This window comes from Ambystoma mexicanum, chromosome 11 (genome assembly GCF_040938575.1).
Source record: "Ambystoma mexicanum isolate Mex_15411 chromosome 11, UKY_AmexF1_1, whole genome shotgun sequence".
NCBI lineage: Eukaryota > Metazoa > Chordata > Amphibia > Caudata > Ambystomatidae > Ambystoma > Ambystoma mexicanum.
In genome coordinates this window covers 23134951-23156485 of record NC_090934.1, presented here as the reverse complement: position 1 = coordinate 23156485, position 21535 = coordinate 23134951, and the positions used below count along the sequence as shown (strand labels likewise).

The following is a 21535-nucleotide window of genomic DNA, read 5'->3' as shown; positions in this document are numbered from 1 at the left end:
AGGGTGACGTGGTGGATGCTGGGCCAATAGGTACCATAACTAATGCCTGCAACCGGGTGCAAGTAGAGAGTGAAACATATATCATAGCTCTGCCAAATCGATATGACCTCGATTAAGAAGCAGCGGATTCATTTAATTGGCTAAGGAAACCCACACAGCTTGCAAAGACAAAGTGTGGTCATCATTACTTCATTGTGCATTCTACTACTGACATCTTTTTAAATGAAAGTGGGGAGTCAAAAAACCTGCTTTAAGAAGAACTGTGCTATTAATGTGTCTAAGTAGCCAGGATGTTCAGTAAAAGAAATGTTAACTTCTGTCAAATATGTTTCATGAAAAGAAAATGACAAATATTAAATAAAAAGAACTGTAACTGTGTTATATGAGATTTGTGCAGTCTTATTTTTTAAATCAAAAACATCTTTTCTAATTTAATGCATACCAATTTCATTTGAACAGAATGCAGTCTGACTACATCCGATTTGATTATTATTGAATTTATTAAGCGCTGACTGAGTTTGAAGAAACAGCAGAGCGCTTTACAGAGGTATACAACAAAACAGATGCATAACGGAACACTTTTCAGAGGTAACAACAGAACAGATATACAGCCGGAGGTATACCACAGAGGGGCATAGAGGAGGGGTACAGCTGTACCGGGTGGCAGGCAGGAGACAGGCAGCCACCGTCCAGTGACAGGTGGCGCGATGGGAGATGGGACGGCCGAGGTGTTAGCCATTTCTTCTACCTATTGCGGCAAATTGGTATACCCTGAACGTTAGCGACTGGGCATTATTTACTGGAGAAATTAGTTAAGTGCAGTTGGACTTGGAATTTGCGCCAATAAAATGCAAAATAAATAAAACCTAAACTCTGTGGAATGTTTAAACAGATTAAAATGCTGAATAACTGCAACCAACGTGGAAAGTAGTTAGACACACATTTTACTGCATTTAAATGTTGGAAAAATAATGTCAATGTTACTGGATTGTTTTTACAGAGATACAAGTTGGAAAAAAATCCTAAATAAATCTTTTCATGTATCCTTGCTTGTAAAATAATCCAAAATAAACGCTTGCACGCACATGTAAATGCCATATGTAACTATGCCATGCAGTGGTGGAAACTGGAAAGCATACCTGCACTGGTTCTAGTCTCTGGTCATCTTAGAAACAGGTGACCACCACCTCTACGCCATGCAGTGTGGAAGGTATGCCTGCACTGTTTCTAGTCTCTGGTCATCTTGGAAACAGGTGACCACCACCTCTAGGCCATGCAGTGTGGAAGGCATGCCTGCACTGTTTCTAGTCTCTGGTCATCTTGGAAACAGGTGACCACCACCTCTAGGCCATGCAGTGTGGAAGGCATGCCTGCACTGTTTCTAGTCTCTGGTCATCTTGGAAACAGGTGACCACCACCTCTAGGCCATGCAGTGTGGAAGGCATGCCTGCACTGTTTCTAGTCTCTGGTCATCTTGGAAACAGGTGACCACCACCTCTAGGCCATGCAGTGTGGAAGGCATGCCTGCACTGTTTCTAGTCTCTGGTCATCTTGGAAACAGGTGACCACCACCTCTAGGCCATGCAGTGTGGAAGGCATGCCTGCACTGGTTCTAGTCTCTGGTCATCTTAGAAACAGGTGACCACCACCTCTACGCCATGCAGTGTGGAAGGTATGCCTGCACTGTTTCTAGTCTCTGGTCATCTTGGAAACAGGTGACCACCACCTCTAGGCCATGCAGTGTGGAAGGCATGCCTGCACTGTTTCTAGTCTCTGGTCATCTTGGAAACAGGTGACCACCACCTCTAGGCCATGCAGTGTGGAAGGCATGCCTGCACTGTTTCTAGTCTCTGGTCATCTTGGAAACAGGTGACCACCACCTCTAGGCCATGCAGTGTGGAAGGCATGCCTGCACTGTTTCTAGTCTCTGGTCATCTTGGAAACAGGTGACCACCACCTCTAGGCCATGCAGTGTGGAAGGCATGCCTGCACTGTTTCTTGTCTATGGTCATCTTGGAAACAGGTGACCACCACCTCTAGGCCATGCAGTGTGGAAGGCATGCCTGCACTGTTTCTAGTCTCTGGTCATCTTGGAAACAGGTGACCACCACCTCTAGGCCATGCCATGTGGAAGGTATGCCTGCACTGTTTCTAGTCTCTGGTCATCTTGGAAACAGGTGACCACCACCTCTACGTCATGCAGTGTGGAAGGCATGCCTGCACTGTTTCTAGTCTCTGGTCATCTTGGAAACAGGTGACCACCACCTCTAGGCCATGCAGTGTGGAAGGCATGCCTGCACTGTTTCTAGTCTCTGGTCATCTTGGAAACAGGTGACCACCACCTCTATGCCTGCACTGGTTCGAGTCTATGGTCATCTTAGATACATGTGACCACCACCTCTATGCCATACAGTGGTGGAAAACATGCCTGCACTGGTTCTGATCCCTGGTCATCTTGGATACCTATGACTACCACTTCTGGGCCATGCAGTGGTGGAAAGCATCCCTGCACTATTTATAATCTCTGGTCATCTTGGAAACAGGTGACCAAAACCTCTATGCCTGCACTAGTTCTAGTCTCTGGTCGCCTTAGATACATGTGACCACCACCTCTACGCCATGCAGTGGTGGAAAACATGCCTGCACTGTTTCTGATCCCTGGTCATCTTGGATACCTATAACTGTCACTTCTGGGCCATGCAGTGGTGGGAAGCATGCCTGAACTGGTTGTAGTCCCTGGTCATCTTGGATACAGGTGACCGCCATCTCGATGCCTGCAATGGTTCTAGTCTCTTGTCATCTTGGGTACATGTGGCCAGTACCTCTACGTCATGCAGTGGTAGGAAGCATTCCTGCACTGTTTCTAGTTTCTGGTCTCTTGGAAACAGGTGACCACCACCTCTACGCCATGCAGTGTGGAAGGCATGCCTGCACTGTTTCTAGTCTCTGGTCATCTTGGAAATAGGTGACCACAACCTCTACGTCATGCAGTGTGGAAGGCATGCCTGCACTGTTTCTAGTCTCTGGTCATCTTGGAAACAGGTGACCACCACCTCTAGGCCATGCAGTGTGGAAGGCATGCCTGCACTGTTTCTAGTCTCTGGTCATCTTGGAAACAGGTGACCACCACCTCTACGCCATGCAGTGTGGAAGGCATGCCTGCACTGTTTCTAGTCTCTGGTCATCTTGGAAACAGGTGATCACCATCTCTATGCCTGCAATGGTTCTAGTCTCTTGTCATCGTGGGTACATGTGGCCAGTACCTCTACGTCATGCAGTGGTAGGAAGCATTCCTGCACTGTTTCTAGTCTCTGGTCTCTTGGAAACAGGTGACCACCACCTCTACGCCATGCAGTGTGGAAGGCATGCCTGCGCTGGTTCTAGTCTCTGGTCATCTTGGAAACAGGTGACCACCACCTCTACGCCATGCAGTGTGGAAGGCATGCCTGCACTGTTTCTAGTCTCTGGTCATCTTTGAAACAGGTGACCACAACCTCTACGTCATGCAGTGTGGAAGGCATGCCTGCACTGTTTCTAGTCTCTGGTCATCTTGGAAACAGGTGACCACCACCTCTAGGCCATGCAGTGTGGAAGGCATGCCTGCACTGTTTCTTGTCTATGGTCATCTTGGAAACAGGTGACCACCACCTCTAGGCCATGCAGTGTGGAAGGCATGCCTGCACTGTTTTTAGTCCATGGTCATCTTGGAAACAGGTGACCACCACCTCTACGCCATGCAGTGTGGAAGACATGCCTGCACTGTTTTAGTCTACGGTAATCTTGGAAACAGGTGACCACCACCTCTATGCCTGCACTGGTTCTAGACTATGGTCATCTTAGATACATGTGACCACCACCTCTATGCCATACAGTGGTGGAAAACATGCCTGCACTGGTTCTGATCCCTGGTCATCTTGGATACCTATGACTGCCACTTCTGGGCCATGCAGTGGTGGAAAGCATCCCTGCATTGTTTATAATCTCTGGTCATCTTGGAAACAGGTGCCCACCACCTCTACGCCGTGCAGTGTGGAAGACATGCCTGCACTGTTTATAATCTCTGGTCATCTTGGAAACAGGTGACCACCACCTCTTTGCCTGCACTGGTTCTAGTCTCTGGTCACCTTAGATACATGTGAACACCACCTCTATGCCATGCAGTAGTTCTAGTCTCTGGTCACCTTAGATACATGTGACCACCACCTCTACGCCATGCAGTGGTGGAAAACGTGCCTGCACTGTTTCTTATACCTGGTCATCTTGGATACCTATGACTACCACTTCTGGGCCATGCAGTGGTGGGAAGCATACCTGAACTGGTTGTAGTCCCTGGTCATCTTGGATACAGGTGACCACCACCTCTATGCCTGCACTGGTTCCAGTCTCTTATCATCTTGGGTACATGTGGGCACTACCTCTATGTCATGCAGTGGTCGGAAGCATGCCTGAACTGGTTGTAGTCCCTGGTCATCTTGGATACAGGTGTCCACCACCTCTATGCCATACAGTGGTGGAAGGCATGCCGGGACTGGTTTTAGTCTCTGGTTACCTTAGATATATTTGACCACCACCTCTATGACATGCAGCCATTCCTGTCTCTGATCACCTTAGATACATGTGACCACCACTTCTACACCATGCAGTGGTGGAAAACATGCGTGCACTGTTTCTGATCCCTGGTCATCTTGGATACCTATGACTACAACTTCTGGGCCATGCAGGGGTGGGAAGCATGCCTGAACTGGTTGTAGTCCCAGGTCATCTTGGATAAAGGTGACCACCGTCTCTGCAGCGTTCTGTGGTAGAAAGCATGCCTACACTGGTTCTGCATCTTGGATAAATGTAGCCACTTCTCTAGTTGCCTTGGATACATGGTATGTTCTGTTGTTTATTTTTGTATAGCGCCTACTGCCATTGTTATGGCCTCCAAGCACTGTGGGGTGGAAGGCCCTTCGGAAGCCCATAGTCTTTGCAAACACGAAAATAAAGAGCATTACATTGCATATGAATATTAGTTAGAAATTAGGTGACTATGCAATTACTAGCAGAGATGACTAGTTTAAAACAAAATAAAACCAGGCAAGGCATTTTGTTCAGGCACAAAGATGGCTGCTATACCAGTGACTATGCGACAGCTGAGTTCTTCATGGGGCTCAGCTGTATGCTATGGGCTGCACTGCAAAAGGCAGAATGTTTATAAAAAATAGTAAATGAAGCCCTAGGACAGCTGTTTACAGTTCAGGGTTCTGTTATACTTTACCCGCATGTTAGGGAGAATTCTCAAGAATGTGCTAATTTCCCTTACCTTTTGAGACCCCCCAGCAACTTTGCTGGATTTCTGGGATTTCATGTTTTACCTGGGAAGAGTGTGAGCCATTTCTTTCCCACTCTTCCATATATTTTGTGTGTGTTTTCTTTTGTGTTCTTTGGTTATGGAGTCTTAAAACAACTCCAGTGGCATCATCTTTTTATGTGTGTCACACAGCATCTTCAGTGCAGTGGCACAGGGGTGTCTTTCAGGCTCCCCAAGGTTTAAATACCTTCTCTGGGACTGACTACTGCCTCCCAGAGCCTGTAAAGGTAAATTGGCTTTACTAGCCTTTTTAAATTTACTGACACAGCACACGCTATCTTCCTATAGAGTGCTGGAGGGGTTGCTTATCTTCAAAACACTCATGTAACAGTAACATGTTACCTTTTCCTGCTCTAAATGGCTGGTGGCAGTGGTTTAGATCAACTGCCACGATTTTTCGCGACCGCTAACAACGGTAGCCCAAAATCAAGGGTAACCATGTTTTTCAATATGGCGCCTAAAACCTATCTGTAAAAACAGACTCCGGTCAACTTTTTTCGCCATTTCTTTTAGGAAAAGTCATTCTTTTGTTTGTGCCCTTTGGCGGGCTTCTGTATTGAAGCCCTCTTCTGTGCCAGAGTGTCTGGGTGGACAGAATGTGAGGGAGGTGCCTGAAACACCCTGTGCTTAGTCTCCTAGGAGACCTGAATGCACTCTGTCTGACTGTCCGGCAAGGACAGCACCCTGCTGCGTGAGTGACAGCCAGGCTGAATGAATGGGGGGAAACTGTTTAAAAGCAGGTCTCTGGGACTTGGAAAGAAGAGTCAATCACTGGAACGAAAGAACCGAAGATGAGCTGAAGGAAGAGGACTGCTGCAACTCCTGGACAACCGGTGAAGCCCTGCTGCAGGTCTGAATTGCCTGAAACTCCAATCGACAGAGAAGCCCTTCAAGGTTAACTTCTTCCCTTGAGTTTGGTGGGAACAACCAACTCGCAAGCCACCTGGACACGGTCCCCTCCTGGTCGAATTTTCAGCAGAGTGCTGCTTGAAAACTGGATAGACAGTGGGAAGGAAACCAGTTAGTGGTCTTTAAGGCACTCACACCTTAAAGCGACGTCTTTCTAGAGATTTGGCTTCATCCCTGGGCAGTGCAGTAACCTCTCAACGTTCTCCTTCTTGCACCCACGACTGAAGCTCAGGAACTGCGAGACCTGCTTGGACCTGCCAGGAACAACTGCCTCTGCTACAGCTTTCTCCGTTTAAAAAGGTACTGTGCAAACACGGTCCGGAAATATTTTCGGCCATCGAGAAAGTGCGTGAAACTTTCCTCAACTTCGAAGGTTCGTCCTTCTCTAAACATTCGTCAAACGTTTTGCCTAGCCAAATCCTTTGAAAATCCGTGGCAGAGACTTAACCGTTATATACCACAACTGTGCTCTCCTAGACAAAAGACTCTGAACCATTAACTTTGGCCCAGGCTTGTTGAGAAGAATTGCTGGTTGTATTTAACTGAAACCCTTTGCCCTGCCTATTAATGTATTTGGGCTGCCTATTCTTATAACCTTATCTTTTCCTCCCTTTTCTAAGTATTTGAAGTGCCATTTTGCTCCCACTTCATTTTGGAGCTAATCTATTGAGCTGCTTGTGCTAGTGTAATGTTTTCTAGGTCAATGTGTAAATAAATGTATATTCTTTTACCAAGAAACCTTGAGTAAGTGTATATTTGAATCACTGAAATATTGGTTCTATGTGTAACTTGTTCTACTGCTCACTTAAACTCTTGAGATAAGTCTGGCTGCTCAGCCATCGCTACCACTTTACTGTGTAGTACAGGCTTGTGCCAAAGGTGAAATTGTGCTTACACTTGTAGTCCTAATTTCCTGTAGTGTTCCACAAGGGTACTGCAGGTGATTCTGCCTAACACTGGGGTACAGCGGGGGGATAAAGTATACTTGTTACATTTAGAGTGCTACTTTTACTTTTGTTCATATAATCTTAACAAGTCTAAGCAACACTAGAGAAGCAATTGTTTTATCATGACTGATATGGAAAGCTACAGACAGGAGACCCAAGTTACTTTAACTGTTGATCAATTGAGAGATATGTGTAAAGCTAGGAGTCTCACTGTAAAAGGCAAAAGGTTGAATTGATAGAAAAGTTGTTAGAATACCGAAGTCTGGGGAGTGGGTCTGAAACCCCCTCCACCCCCCTGCAGCAAATGTGGAAAATGTTGATGAGGATGATAATATGTCGGAGCCCAGCTCTAATATTGTGGATGAGGCAGAAGGGTCTCGGAATGCAGGCCCTGTCTTACCTCTACCTGCTCACAGGCCTCAACCTTTGACCACAGGGACCCCATCAGGTTCAAATTTATGTCCTGAATTTGTCTCACTTGAAAAGATGAGACTGGAGTAAGAATTTAAAAGGATCCAAGCTCAAACTGAAACAAAGCATCAAGAGCTTAGGCTCAGGGAAATGGAACTGATCCATGCATTAGAAATGAAAAAGTTGTCTATTGAAACTGGTTCTCTCCCAGAGTCCTCTAGGTCTTCCAGTCCCAATAGTCCTTGCATGCCCGAAGATGCAGTAAGTATGTATGAGGTTAAGCTTGATATTTTGGATTGTTTGGCTTCTTTTGAGTATAACCATGGGATTCAAGACATTACAGGGAATCAGCTGATCCCTTGGCTTTTTCTAGACTACCCCCTGTTGCAACTGATGTGGTAACGGAGTTAGGGGATATAGGCAAAAAGGAGTACGCAACTGTGATAGCTAGATTTGGGAAGACCCCTTCTCAGTATCCTAAGTGGTTTAGAACCCTCAAAAGCATGATGGTACCCCTTGGGTTACCTGGGTGACTGAACGTTTGAACAACTCAGATGAGTGGGTTAAGGTTTACAGAGTTAACACTTATGAATGTATGAGAAATCTGTTTATGTTGGAGTCTATTTATGATGCCTACTCTCCTGAGCTGAGACAGCACTTGGCTAACTCTAAGGAAATTGATCCTAACAAGTTAGCAAGGGCTGCTGACTTGTGGGTTGCCAACAGGGCTATTCACAAGGACTCTGGGGCAACCCAGAAGAAGGATGAGGGGAAGCAGCACAAGAAAGACAGTAAAGAGAATTCTAATACCTCCAATCCAAAAGATGGCCACAAACATACAAGGATAAGCCATAGGGAAAACCGAATCAGGCTAGTGGACCTACTGGAGACAAACCAGAAGGGTGTCAGAACAAACTCCCATTCATCAATACATTTGGAAAATGTTATGCTTGTGGGCCAACTGACCATGTGAAAGGGGATCCCAGATGCAAGGGTAAAACATCAGGAGCCCACACTGTCTCCTAAGCCTTCTCCCCTGTGGATGAAGTACCAATAGCAAGTGGAAACATTCACTTACTGGCTGAGGAACCCATGAATGTCTCAGCCAGTGTTTCGTCGGTGTCCCTGGGTCTGTGGGAACAACAGAATTTAGATGTGTACAACTCTATCCCAGATAATACTAAAGAGTATTATAAAGACAGTGTTCTTGTGAATGGTCGGGAGACCCCTGCCATCAGAGACACTGGGGCCAGCATAACTGTGGTTGAGGAATCTTTTTTCAAGATTGAGGATGTTGCTAGGGCACCAAAATCTTAACTAAGCATGCTGGAGGCCCTGTCCAAATGCTTCCATCGTTACAAGCTCCAATCGAGTGCAATGACATGACTCTCAAGATACCTGGAAGTGTGCAGAGTGAAGTACCTGGAAGAGTCCTGTTAGGGAATGACTTCAAAACTCTCAGAGTTGTATCAAGCACCCCCAGGCCTCCCAGCAAAAGGAAACAGGAGCAGACAAGGAATGCCCTTAAGGGGATCTCCAGAGGAGATTATAGAGGAAACTATAACTCCCAGTCCACAGGACTTACTGTCCGCAATTTCCAAAAAGAAAGAGGAAAAGATGAAACCTAGAACCTCTAAAAAGAAACCAGGCAGCACTCCTGTGCTACCAACAAGGACATCCCAGAGAGGACTGTCCAAGATCACACCTGTGATCCCTCCACCAGCTGAGGCTGAGTGTGAGGAGCAACCTTGTCTGGTTGATTCAGCTGCTGAGGAATCAGAGCTGGAAGAGGACCTTGCTCATGTTGGAGATCTGGATCCTGCAGACCATCCTGAACTGCAGTCTTTACTGGCAGAAGGTGGGCTCTGTAGGGCAGACTGCAGCAGAGGTCAAAGAGAGTGTCCTACTCTTGAAGGTCTTCGCCAACAGGCAGCTTCCCAGCTGGATGGGCAAGAGCCAGGGAAGCTGACTGAAACACATGTCATCCAAAAGGGCAAAAATAACCACAAATAAAAAATATCCTATGCACATGCTGGATTGGAATCTTTATTTACCCAAACTGGGAACACAAAATGGTGAAATGAGAAAGAAACTATTGGCGCAGAAAAAGGTGCAAGCACACACACAAATATTTCCTACTTTTTAATGACACCTTAATAATATTTCTTTAATTCTCCCCCTCTTTACCCCATTCCCCATACACATACCCCAATCCACAGGTGCCAATGCATGCCCGCCATCATCACACATGCCAACAGCCATAGAAGACCCCCCCCTGGCAAGGATGGGGGCACACTGCAGATTCATTTACTTACCCTTCCATTCTTGCCAGGGTCCATGTCTGTCAGCATGTGCCTTTGTCTGGATGATTCTTTGATCCTGGAAGGACAATCCTCAGGGTCTCCATCGTGTTCAGCCAAATGAAGAGAAGGGCCCAATGCCCTCTCTGAGCTTTTGGCACCTCTGGACCGGGGAACATAGACTGGACACCAAGCAGGGAGGTAGGCAGGCACTCAGGCTGGATTTCAACAACATCTTTTATTGCTTCACAGGATACCAGGAATCAGACAGCAGAAACCCCAACAGCACCCAGCACTCTCTTTAACATCAGTTCCTTATATACTGTTTCAAGGCTGATGTAATTTTATAATTTATTACACAATGCAGTCCGATTGGGTCTGATAACTAAAGGCGAACCCTTCTCCTGTCCAGGGTTGGTTGGCTTGAGTGCCACTCATTAGTTCCACAAAACATGTCTGGGCATGTCTTTCTTGGTTAGCATTGAGCAGTGAACTTTCAATGAACTGCTATGAGAACATTATTTAACTATTTCAGCATGGCTTTGTGAAATTCTACCATTTTGTATTTCTAGCAACCGTTTTAAAATCTGCCTGACCTTGTCCCAATTGAAATGGCTGACCACTCTGCTTTTTAAGCAGTACTAATTCTCTGGTCAGTTTTCAGCCTATATTTTTGATACTCAGAATATATGTATAGGACCTGAGATAACCTGTGCTGCGTAAGGCATTCTGACCCTATAAATATATATATTTCCCTACAATGTGCCTGTTTGGCCTTCAAAGCACTACAATTCTGATTTTTGCAATACTAGAACAATTGATCAGCCTGACAAGTTATACGCATTCAGTTTGAGGGGGGGTGGGGTCTAGCACGCTACAGAGGGTGCCACCTGAAGCCATGCAGCAGCAGTACACTTCTGCAAGGCCTTCCATCCGCCAGTAGAGCATGCTTATCTTTTTTACAGGCACCTGTCTGGCGTGGGGCAGCCATAACTCTTCTACCCATACGTTGTGTGAGTAGTGCATTTAGTCCTATTTTTTCTTTTGCTTTCTGGGACTTGTAGTCTTAATTATCCCATTTTAAAATTGGCCCTAGGTCCCACGGTGCATTATCAAAAACAGCTCTGGATCAGATTCAGTAATCAGAGCATGGTTTTGGCACCACCTGGGAGATCTGTAATTGTAATTGGTTATTTATAACACGCTTAATACCCAGAGGTTTCTAAGCACGGACCCGGGGTTTGAACCTATGTTGCTCTGCGTCATCCTGCTTCCAAGGTGAGCGCATTGCCCCTTAACTATCCTCCCGCGACTGTGCAGCCAGGAGTCTAAATTCACACTGCTCCCAACAGAGCTGTGCTGCCGCGAGGTCTTACGCTCACATATGGCCTTTCCCTCTGCACACACCAAAGGTCGCCTCACCTCATGGCAGGCAGTCCAGGGTCAGGCCAGTGGGCACTTCTTTGCTGCTGTTTCTCCACCAGACCATGCATTTAGAGTCTGCCTCCTGTGGGACCCCCACTAGATCCTAGGTTTGGTTTCTGATGTTTCCATCTCTACCTGTAAATCATCACCAGGCATCTCAGCTAGAGACTTATTAACAAGACCAAGCGCCCGTCGATTAAGATCCCTGAAAGCAAAGAACGTTGATCATTAATTTATAGTCTTTGGATCATGATTGGTTATGTGGCATCGTTTGTTCTTAATCCGTTTGAAGATATCATATTAAAATTAAATGTATGGAGCTGGAGCTGGAGTCTGAGTCTCGGTGATTTAATGTGAATGAATTCATGGATAGCTCTTCTTGGGGAGAGGGTTGGTGGTGAGAAAATTTATCCGAGCATGTAGAACTTTTCTCTTTACATAAGGCCCCTTCTACCATAAATAAATAAATAGGCCAGCTTTGGTTATCATAAGATGCCAAATGATGGTGATTAGCCATCTCTTCATGTATCTGTGTTATGTTTTATAGTGAATAAATGGGGTTTTAGGAATGAGTTCCAGATACCCGGACTTGAGTGGCTATTTCCTGAATCACATACACGGCGGCTCTACGTTTCTGTGCCCCACCACATTATGGGGTGAGGGTCCCTATCCTGCTCTTGTTTTAGGGGTTTGGTGTCTTTGTTGTGACAGCTCTTATCCTTTACATATGGATTGGTCGTTGAGGTCTAGGGGTTCCCCCATTGAATCTCCACTGGGTCCAACATCACAGCGGGTGACAGCACCCGGGACCCTCCGTAGCCAGCCGCAGGCATTGGACTTCCTCGCAGGTGTTACAGGGTCAGAAATCCGGCTTCAGCCTAATGTAATGGCGATCCTGGGGCACCTTCACGTACCTCGTTCAAAGACTGCATCAGAGAATGGCTAATGGTACCTGGTCCTCATGCACTGCCCTGCCCCATCACCCAGCCTGTACCATCAGACTTTGCCTCACTACGCACTATGTGCAAGTAGCTAAAAGCTGAGATCGTGTGGTGACCTAAGTGTATGTGTATGTATGTGTGCAGTGAGAGGCCTCGTAGAATGCTATGAGGTATGTGGAACAAGGGAGACCTGGAGGTTCAAGGAAAGTCAGTTAAAGACCTGGAAGCATAGATGGGAACTATAGTGGATGCATGCAACCTTCTCTCCCACCTCTAACCTGCTAGAGTGGATGCATGTAACCTTCTCACACACCTCTAACCTGCTAGAGTGGATGCATGTAACCTTGTCTCCCACCTCTAACCTGCTAGAGTGGATGCATGTCACCTTCTCTCCCACCTCTAACCTGCTAGAGTGGATGCATGTAACCTTCTATCCCACGTCTAACCTGCTAGAGTGCATGCATGTAACCTTCTCTCCCACCTCTAACCTGCTAGAGTGGATGCATGTAACCTTCCCCACCTCTAACCTGCTAGAGTGTATGCATGCAACCTTCTCTCCCACCTCTAACCTGCTAGAGTGGATGCATGTAACCTTCTCTCCCACCTCTAACCTGCTAGAGTGGATCACCTCTAACCTGCTAGAGTGGATGCATGTAACCTTCTCTCCCACCTCTAACCTGTTAGAGTGGATGCATGTAACTTTCTCTTCCACCTCTAACCTGCTAGAGTGGATGCATGTAACCTTCTCTCCCACCTCTAACCTGTTAGAGTGGATGCATGTAACCTTCTCTTCCACCTCTAAACTGCTAGAGTGGATGCATGTAACCTTCTATCCCACGTCTAACCTGCTAGAGTGCATGCATGTAACCTTCTCTCCCACCTCTAACCTGCTGGTGTGGATGCATATAACCTTCTCCCACCTCTAATCTGCTAGAGTGGATGCATGTAACCTTCTCTCCCACCTCTAACCTGTTAGAGTGGATGCATGTAACCTTCTCTTCCATCTCTAACCTGCTAGAGTGGATGCATGTAACTTTCTCTCCCACATCTAACCTGCTAGAGTGGATGCATGTCACCTTCTCTCCCACCTCTAACCTGCTACAGTGGATGCATGCAACCTTCTCTCCCACCTCTAACCTGCCAGAGTGTATGCATGTAACCTTGTCTCCCACCTCTAACCTGCTAGAGTGGATGCATGTAACCTTCTCTCCCACATCTAACCTACAAGATTGGATGCATGTAACCTTCTATCCCATGTCGAACCTGCTAGAGTGGATGCATGTTACCTTCTCCCATCTCTAACCTGCTAGAGTGGATGCATGTCACTTTCTCTCCCATCTCTAACCTGCTGGAGTGGATGCATGCAACCTTCTCTCCCGCCTTTAACCTGCTAGAGTGGATGCATGTAACCTTCTCTCCCACCTCTAACCTGCTAGAGTATATGCATGCAACCTTCTCTCCCACCTCTAACCTGCTAGAGTGGATGCATGTAACCTTCTCTCCCACCTCTAACCTGCTAGAGTGGATGCATGTAACCTTCCCTCCCACCTCTAACCTGCTAGAGTAGATGCATGTAACCTTCTCTCCCACCTCTAACCTGCCAGAGTGTATGCACGTAACCTTGTCTCCCACCTCTAACCTACAAGATTGGATGCATGTAACCTTCTATCCCACGTCTAACCTGCTAGAGTGGATGCATGTTACCTTCTCCCACCTCTAACCTGCTAGAGTGGATGCATGTCACCTTCTCTCCCATCTCTAACCTGCTGGAGTGGATGCATGCAACCTTCTCTCCCACCTCTAACCTGCTAGAGTGGATGCATGTAACCTTCTCTCCCACCTCTAACCTGCTAGAGTGGATGCATGCAACCTTCTCTCCCACCTCTAACCTGCTAGAGTGGATGCATTTCACCTTCTCTCCCACCTCTAACCTGCTAGAGTGGATGCATGCAACCTTCTCTCCCACCTCTAACCTGCTGGAGTGGATGCATGCAACCTTCTCTCCACCTCTAACCTGCCAGAGTGGATGCACATAACCTTCTCTCCCACCTCTAACCTGCTAGAGTGGATGCATGTAACCTTCTCTCCCACATCTAACCGACTAGAGTGGATTCATGTAACCTTCTATCCCACGTCTAACCTGCTAGAGTGCATGCCTGTTACCTTCTCCCACCTCTAACCTGCTAGAGTAGATGCATGTAACCTTTTCTCCCACCTCTAACCTGCTAGAGTGGATGCATGCAACCTTCTCTCCCACATCTAACCTGCTATGTGGATGCATGTACCCTTCTCTCCCACCTCTAACCTGCCAGTGTGGTTGCACATAACCTTCTCTCCCACCTCTAACCTGCGAGAGTGGATGCATGTAGCCTTTTCTCCCACATCTAACCTACTAGAGTGGATGCATGTAACCTTCTATCCCATGTCTAACCTGCTAGAGTGCATGCATGTAACCTTCCCTCCCACCTCTAACCTGCTAGAGTGGATGCATGTAACCTTCTCTTCCACCTCTAACCTGCTAGAGTGGATGAATGTCACCTTCTCTCCCACCTCTAACCTGCTAGAGTGGATGCATAAAACCTTCTCTCCCACCTCTAACCTGCCAGAGTGGATGCACGTAACCTTGTCTCTGACCTCTAACCTGCTAGAGTGGATGCATATAACCTTCGATCCCACGACTAACCTGCTAGAGTGGATGCATGTTACCTTCTCCCACCTCTAACCTGATAGAGTGGATGCATGTCACCTTCTCTCCCATCTCTAACCTGCTAGAGTGGATGCATGCAACCTTCTCTCCCACCTCTAACCTTCTGGAGTGGATGCATGTAACCTTCCCTCCCACCTCTAACTTGCTAGAATGGATGCATGCAACCTTCTCTCCCACCTCTAACCTGCTAGAGTGGATGCATTTCACCTCCTCTCCCACCTCTAACCTGCTAGAGTGGATGCATGCAACCTTCTCTCCCACCTCTAACCTGCTGGAGTGGATGCATGCAACCTTTTCTCCCACCTTTAACCTGCTAGAGTGGATGCATGTAACCTTCTCTCCCACATCTAACCTGCTAGAGTGGATGCATGTTACCTTCTATCCCACGTCTAACCTGCTAGAGTGGATGCATGTAACCTTCACCCACCTCTAACCTGCTAGAGTGGATGCATGCAACCTTCTCTCCCCCTCTAACCTGCTAGATTGGATGCATGTAACCTTCTCTCCCACCTCTAACCTCTAGAGTGGATGCATGTAACCTTCTCTCCCACATCTAACCAGCTAGAGCGGATGCATGCAACCTTCTCTCCCACATCTAACCTGCTAGAGTGGATGCATTTCAGCTCCTCTCCCACCTCTAACCTGCTAGAGTGGATGCATGCAACCTTCTCTCCCACCTCTAACCTGCTAGAGTGGATGCATTTCACCTCCTCTCCCACCTCTAACCTGCTAGAGTGGATGCATGCAACCTTCTCTCCCACATCTAACCTGCTATAGTGGATGCATGTAACCTTCTCTCCCACCTCTAACCTGCTAGAGTGGATGCATGTAGCCTTCTCTCCCACGTCTAACCTGCTAGAGTGCATGCATGTAACCTTCCCTCCCACCTCTAACCTGCTAGAGTGGATGCATGTAACCTTCTCTTCCACCTCTAACCTGCTAGAGTGGATGAATGTCACCTTCTCTCCCACCTCTAACCTGCTAGAGTGGATGCATAAAACCTTCTCTCCCACCTCTAACCTGCCAGAGTGGATGCACGTAACCTTGTCTCCAACCTCTAACCTGCTAGAGTGGATGCATGTAACCTTCGATCCCACGACTAACCTGCTAGAGTGGATGCATGTTACCTTCTCCCACCTCTAACCTGATAGAGTGGATGCATGTCACCTTCTCTCCCATCTCTAACCTGCTAGAGTGGATGCATGCAACCTTCTCTCCCACCACTAACCTGCTGGAGTGGATGCATGTAACCTTCCCTCCCACCTCTAACTTGCTAGAATGGATGCATGCAACCTTCTCTCCCACCTCTAACCTGCTAGAGTGGATGCATTACACCTCCTCTCCCACCTCTAACCTGCTAGAGTGGATGCATGCAACCTTCTCTCCCACCTCTAACCTGCTGGAGTGGATGCATGCAACCTTCTCTCCCACCTTCAACCTGCTAGAGTGGATGCATGTAACCTTCTCTCCCACGTCTAACCTGCTAGAGTGGATGCATGTTACCTTCTATCCCATGTCTAACCTGCTAGAGTGGATGCATGTAACCTTCTCCCACCTCTAACCTGCTAGAGCGGATGCATGCAACCTTCTCTCCCCCTCTAACCCGCTAGATTGGATGCATGTAACCTTCTCTCCCACCTCTAACCTCTAGAGTGGATGCATGTAACCTTCTCTCCCACATCTAACCAGCTAGAGCGGATGCATGCAACCTTCTCTCCCACATCTAACCTGCTAGAGTGGATGCATTTCACCTCCTCTCCCACCTCTAACCTGCTAGAGTGGATGCATGCAACCTTCTCTCCCACCTCTAACCTGCTGGAGTGGATGCATTTCACCTCCTCTCCCACCTCTAACCTGCTAGAGTGGATGCATGCAACCTTCTCTCCCACCTCTAACCTGCTGGAGTGGATGCATTTCACCTCCTCTCCCACCTCTAACCTGCTAGAGTGGATGCATGCAACCTTCTCTCCCACATCTAACCTGCTATAGTGGATGCATGTAACCTTCTCTCCCACCTCTAACCTGCCAGAGTGGATGCACGTAACCTTGTCTCCGACCTCTAACCTGCTAGAGTGCATGCATGTAACCTTCCCTCCCACCTCTAACCTGCTAGAGTGGATGCATGTAACCTTCTCTTCCACCTCTAACCTGCTAGAGTGGATGAATGTCACCTTTTCTCCCACCTCTAACCTGCTAGAGTGGATGCATAAAACCTTCTCTCCCACCTCTAACCTGCCAGAGTGGATGCACGTAACCTTGTCTCCGACCTCTAACCTGCTAGAGTGGATGCATGTAACCTTTGATCCCACGACTAACCTGCTAAAGTGGATGCATGTTACCTTCTCCCACCTCTAACCTGATAGAGTGGATGCATGTCACCTTCTCTCCCATCTCTAACCTGCTAGAGTGGATGCATGCAACCTTCTCTCCCACCACTAACCTGCTGGAGTGGATGCATGTAACCTTCCCTCCCACCTCTAACTTGCTAGAATGGATGCATGCAACCTTCTCTCCCACCTCTAACCTGCTAGAGTGGATGCATTTCACCTCCTCTCCCACCTCTAACCTGCTAGAGTGGATGCATGCAACCTTCTCTCCCACCTCTAACCTGCTGGAGTGGATGCATGCAACCTTCTCTCCCACCTTCAACCTGCTAGAGTGGATGCATGTAACCTTCTCTCCCACGTCTAACCTGCTAGAGTGGATGCATGTTACCTTCTATCCCATGTCTAACCTGCTAGAGTGGATGCATGTAACCTTCTCCCACCTCTAACCTGCTAGAGTGGATGCATGCAACCTTCTCTCCCCCTCTAACCTGCTAGATTGGATGCATGTAACCTTCTCTCCCACCTCTAACCTCTAGAGTGGATGCATGTAACCTTCTCTCCCACATCTAACCAGCTAGAGCGGATGCATGCAACCTTCTCTCCCACATCTAACCTGCTAGAGTGGATGCATTTCACCTCCTCTCCCACCTCTAACCTGCTAGAGTGGATGCATGCAACCTTCTCTCCCACCTCTAACCTGCTGGAGTGGATGCATTTCACCTCCTCTCCCACCTCTAACCTGCTAGGGTGGATGCATGCAACCTTCTCTCCCACCTCTAACCTGCTGGAGTGGATGCATGCAACCTTCTCTCCCACCTTTAGCCTGCTAGAGTGGATGCATGTAACCTTCTCTCCCACGTCTAACCTGCTAGAGTGGATGCATGTTACCTTCTATCCCACGTCTAACCTGCTAGAATGGATGCATGTAACCTTCTCCCACCTCTAACCTGCTAGATTGGATGCATGTAACCTTCTCTCCCACCTCTAACCAGCTAGAGCGGATGCATGCAACCTTCTCTCCCACATCTAACCTGCTAGAGTGGATGCATGTAACCTTCACTCCCACCTCTAACCTGCTAGAGTGGATGCATGTAACCTTCTCTCCCACACATAACCTGCTAGAGTGGATGCAGATGCATATAACCTTCTCTCCCACCTCTAACCTGCTAGAGTGGATGCATGCAACCTTCTCTCCCACCGCTAACCTGCCAGTATGGATGCACATAACCTTCTCTCCCACCTCTAACCTGCTAGAGTGGATGCATGTAACAATCTCTCCCACATCTAACCTACTAGAGTGGATGCATATAACCTTCTATCCCACCTCTAACCTGCCAGAGTGGATGCACGTAACCTTCTCTCCCACCTCTAACGTGCTAGAGTGGATGCATGCAACCTTCTCTCCCACCTCTAACCTGCTAGAGTGGATGCATGTAACCTTCACACACACCTCTAACCTGCTAGAGTGGATGCATGCAACCTTCTCTCCCACCTCTAACCTGCTGGAGTGGATGCATTTCACCTCCTCTCCCACCTCTAACCTGCTAGAGTGGATGCATGCAACCTTCTCTCCCACCTCTTACCTGCTGGAGTGGATGCATGCAACCTTCTCTCCCACGTCTAACCTGCTAGAGTGGATGCATGTTACCTTCTATCCCACGTCTAACCTGCTAGAGTGGATGCATGTAACCTTCTCCCACCTCTAACCTGCTAGAGTGGATGCATGCAACCTTCTCTCCCCCCTCTAACCTGCTAGATTGGATGCATGTAACCTTCTCTCCCACCTCTAACCAGCTAGAGCGGATGCATGCAACCTTCTCTCCCACATCTAACCTGCTAGAGTGGATGCATGTAACCTTCACTCCCACCTCTAACCTGCTAGAGTGGATGCATGTAACCTTCTCTCCCACACATAACCTGCTTGAGTGGATGCAGATGCATATAACCTTCTCTCCCACCTCTAACCTGCTAGAGTGGATGCATGTAACCTTCTCTCCCACAACTAACCTACTAGAGTGGATGCACGTAACCTTCTATCCCACATCGAACCTGCTAGAGTGGATGCATGCAACCTTCTCTCCCACCTCTAACCTGCCAGTGTGGATGCACATAACCTTCTCTCCCACCTCTAACCTGCTAGAGTGGATGCATGTAACTTCTCCCCCACATCTAACCTACTAGAGTGTATGCATGTAACCTCTCCCACCTCTAACCTGCTGGAGTGGATGCATGTAACCTTCTCTCCCACATCTAACCTGCTAGAGTGTATGCATGTAACCTCTCCCACCTCTAACCTGCTGGAGTGGATGCATGTAACCTTCTCTCCCACATCTAAACTGCTAGAGTGGATGCATGCAACCTTCTCTGGACCTCTAACTTGCTAGAGTGGATGCATGTAACCTTCTCTCCCTTATCTAACCTGCTAGAGTGGATGCATGCAACCTTCTCTCCCATATCAAACCTGCTCGAGTGGATACATGTAACCGTCTCTCCCACCTCTAACCTGCTAGAGTGGATGAATGTAGCCTTCTCTCCCACCTCTAACCTGCCAGAGTGAATGCACATAACCTTCTCTCCCACCTCTAACCTGCTAGAGTGGATGCATGTAACCTTCTCTCCCACATCTATCCTACTAGAGTGGATGCATGTAACCTTCTATCCCACATCTAACTTGCTAGAGTGGATGCAGGTAACCTTCTCCCACATCTAACCTGCTCGACTGGATGCATGTAACCGTCTCTCCCACCTCTAACCTGCCAGAATGGATGCACGTAACCTTCTCTCCCACCTCTAACCTGCTAGAGTGGATGCATGTAACCTTCTCTCCCACATCTAACCTACTAGAGTGGATGCAGGTAACCTTCTCCCACATCTAACCTGCTAGAGTGGATGCATGTAACCATCTCTCCCACCTCTAACCTGCTACAGTGGATGAATGTAACCTTCTCTCGCACCTCTAACCTGCCAGTTGGATGCACGTAACCTTCTCTCCCACCTCTAACCTGCTAGGGTGGATGCATGTAACCTTCTCTCCCACCTCTATCCTGCTTGAGTGGATGCATGTCACCTTCTCTCCCACCTCTAACCTGCTAGAGTGGATGCATGCATCCTTCTCTCCCACATCTAACCTGCTACAATGGATGCATGTAACCTTCCCTCCCACCTCTAACCTGCCAGCGTGGATGCATGTAACCTTCTCTCCCACCTCTATCCTGCTTGAGTGGATGTATGCAACCTTCTCTCCCACCTCTAACCTGCTAGAGTGGATACATGCAACCTTCTCTCCAACCTCAAACGTGCCAGAGTGAATGCATGTGATCTTCTCTCCCACCTCTAACCTGCCAGCGTGGATGCATGTAACCTTCTCTCCCACCTCTAACCTGCTAGAGTGGATGCATGTAACCTTCTCTCCCACATCTAACCTGCCAGAGTGGATGCCGGAAACCTTCTCTCCCAACTCAAACCTGCCAGAGTGGATGCATGTAACCTTCTCTCCCACCTCTAACCTGCTAGAGTGAATGCATGTAACCTTTTCTTCCCCCTCTAACCTGCTATGCTGTAACTAGGAGGAATAAAGCAGCCTGTTTATTTGGTACTTACCTGGGTCAGTCTGGCTCCTGTTCCTTGTTCATCTACCTGACCCAGACACATCATGTCTCCTCTGCAGAAGCCCTCCACTTGTCAGCCAGTACATGTCAGCAGCCTCTGGGGGCCTACCTGTGATTGTGTGGATAAGATTTCGGATGGCGTGGAGCTGCCGGAACAGAAAGTAGGCGACTGGCTAATCTTTGACAACATGGGAGCCTACACCTCTCCCTTCAATGGGTTTCTTCCATCCAAGATCCACTACTCCATCCCCCATAAAACCTGGTAAGAACCCCTTGAGGCCTCCGGCATCATCGGGGGGGGGGGGGGGGGGGGTGAATGTATGTTAGGAATACGCTTTCACTTGAAGGTGAGCCATTTCCTGTGGTTTTAAATCAAAAATGACTATTCATGCATTTACCAAACCAAGGTCTACTGGTGGAATGTTTCTAACATGAAAAACTGGCTTCTGCCAGAGGTTCTTCCACCAGATGTTCTAACTTGTTTTGTCTTATATCTTTTTAGGAAAGTCCCAGAGCTGTTTCGTAAGGGCCTCCAACAGAATCCAACGTTTTCCTTTCAGTTAATTATAGATGAAATTAAATAAATCACTTTCTTAATAAATCTTTT

General features: G+C 47.7%; 1 long non-coding RNA gene across 1 annotated transcript in view; it reads left to right on the top strand.

Annotated features, from left to right (window-relative positions):
• LOC138503013 (uncharacterized) overlaps nt 1–21535 on the top strand; it is a 26587-nt gene extending 5052 nt beyond the window's left edge. Inside the window, exons 2-3 of the long non-coding RNA XR_011279563.1 lie at nt 20988–21190; nt 21431–21535. This is a non-coding gene — a long non-coding RNA (uncharacterized lncRNA). The remainder of the gene's footprint in view (nt 1–20987; nt 21191–21430) is intronic.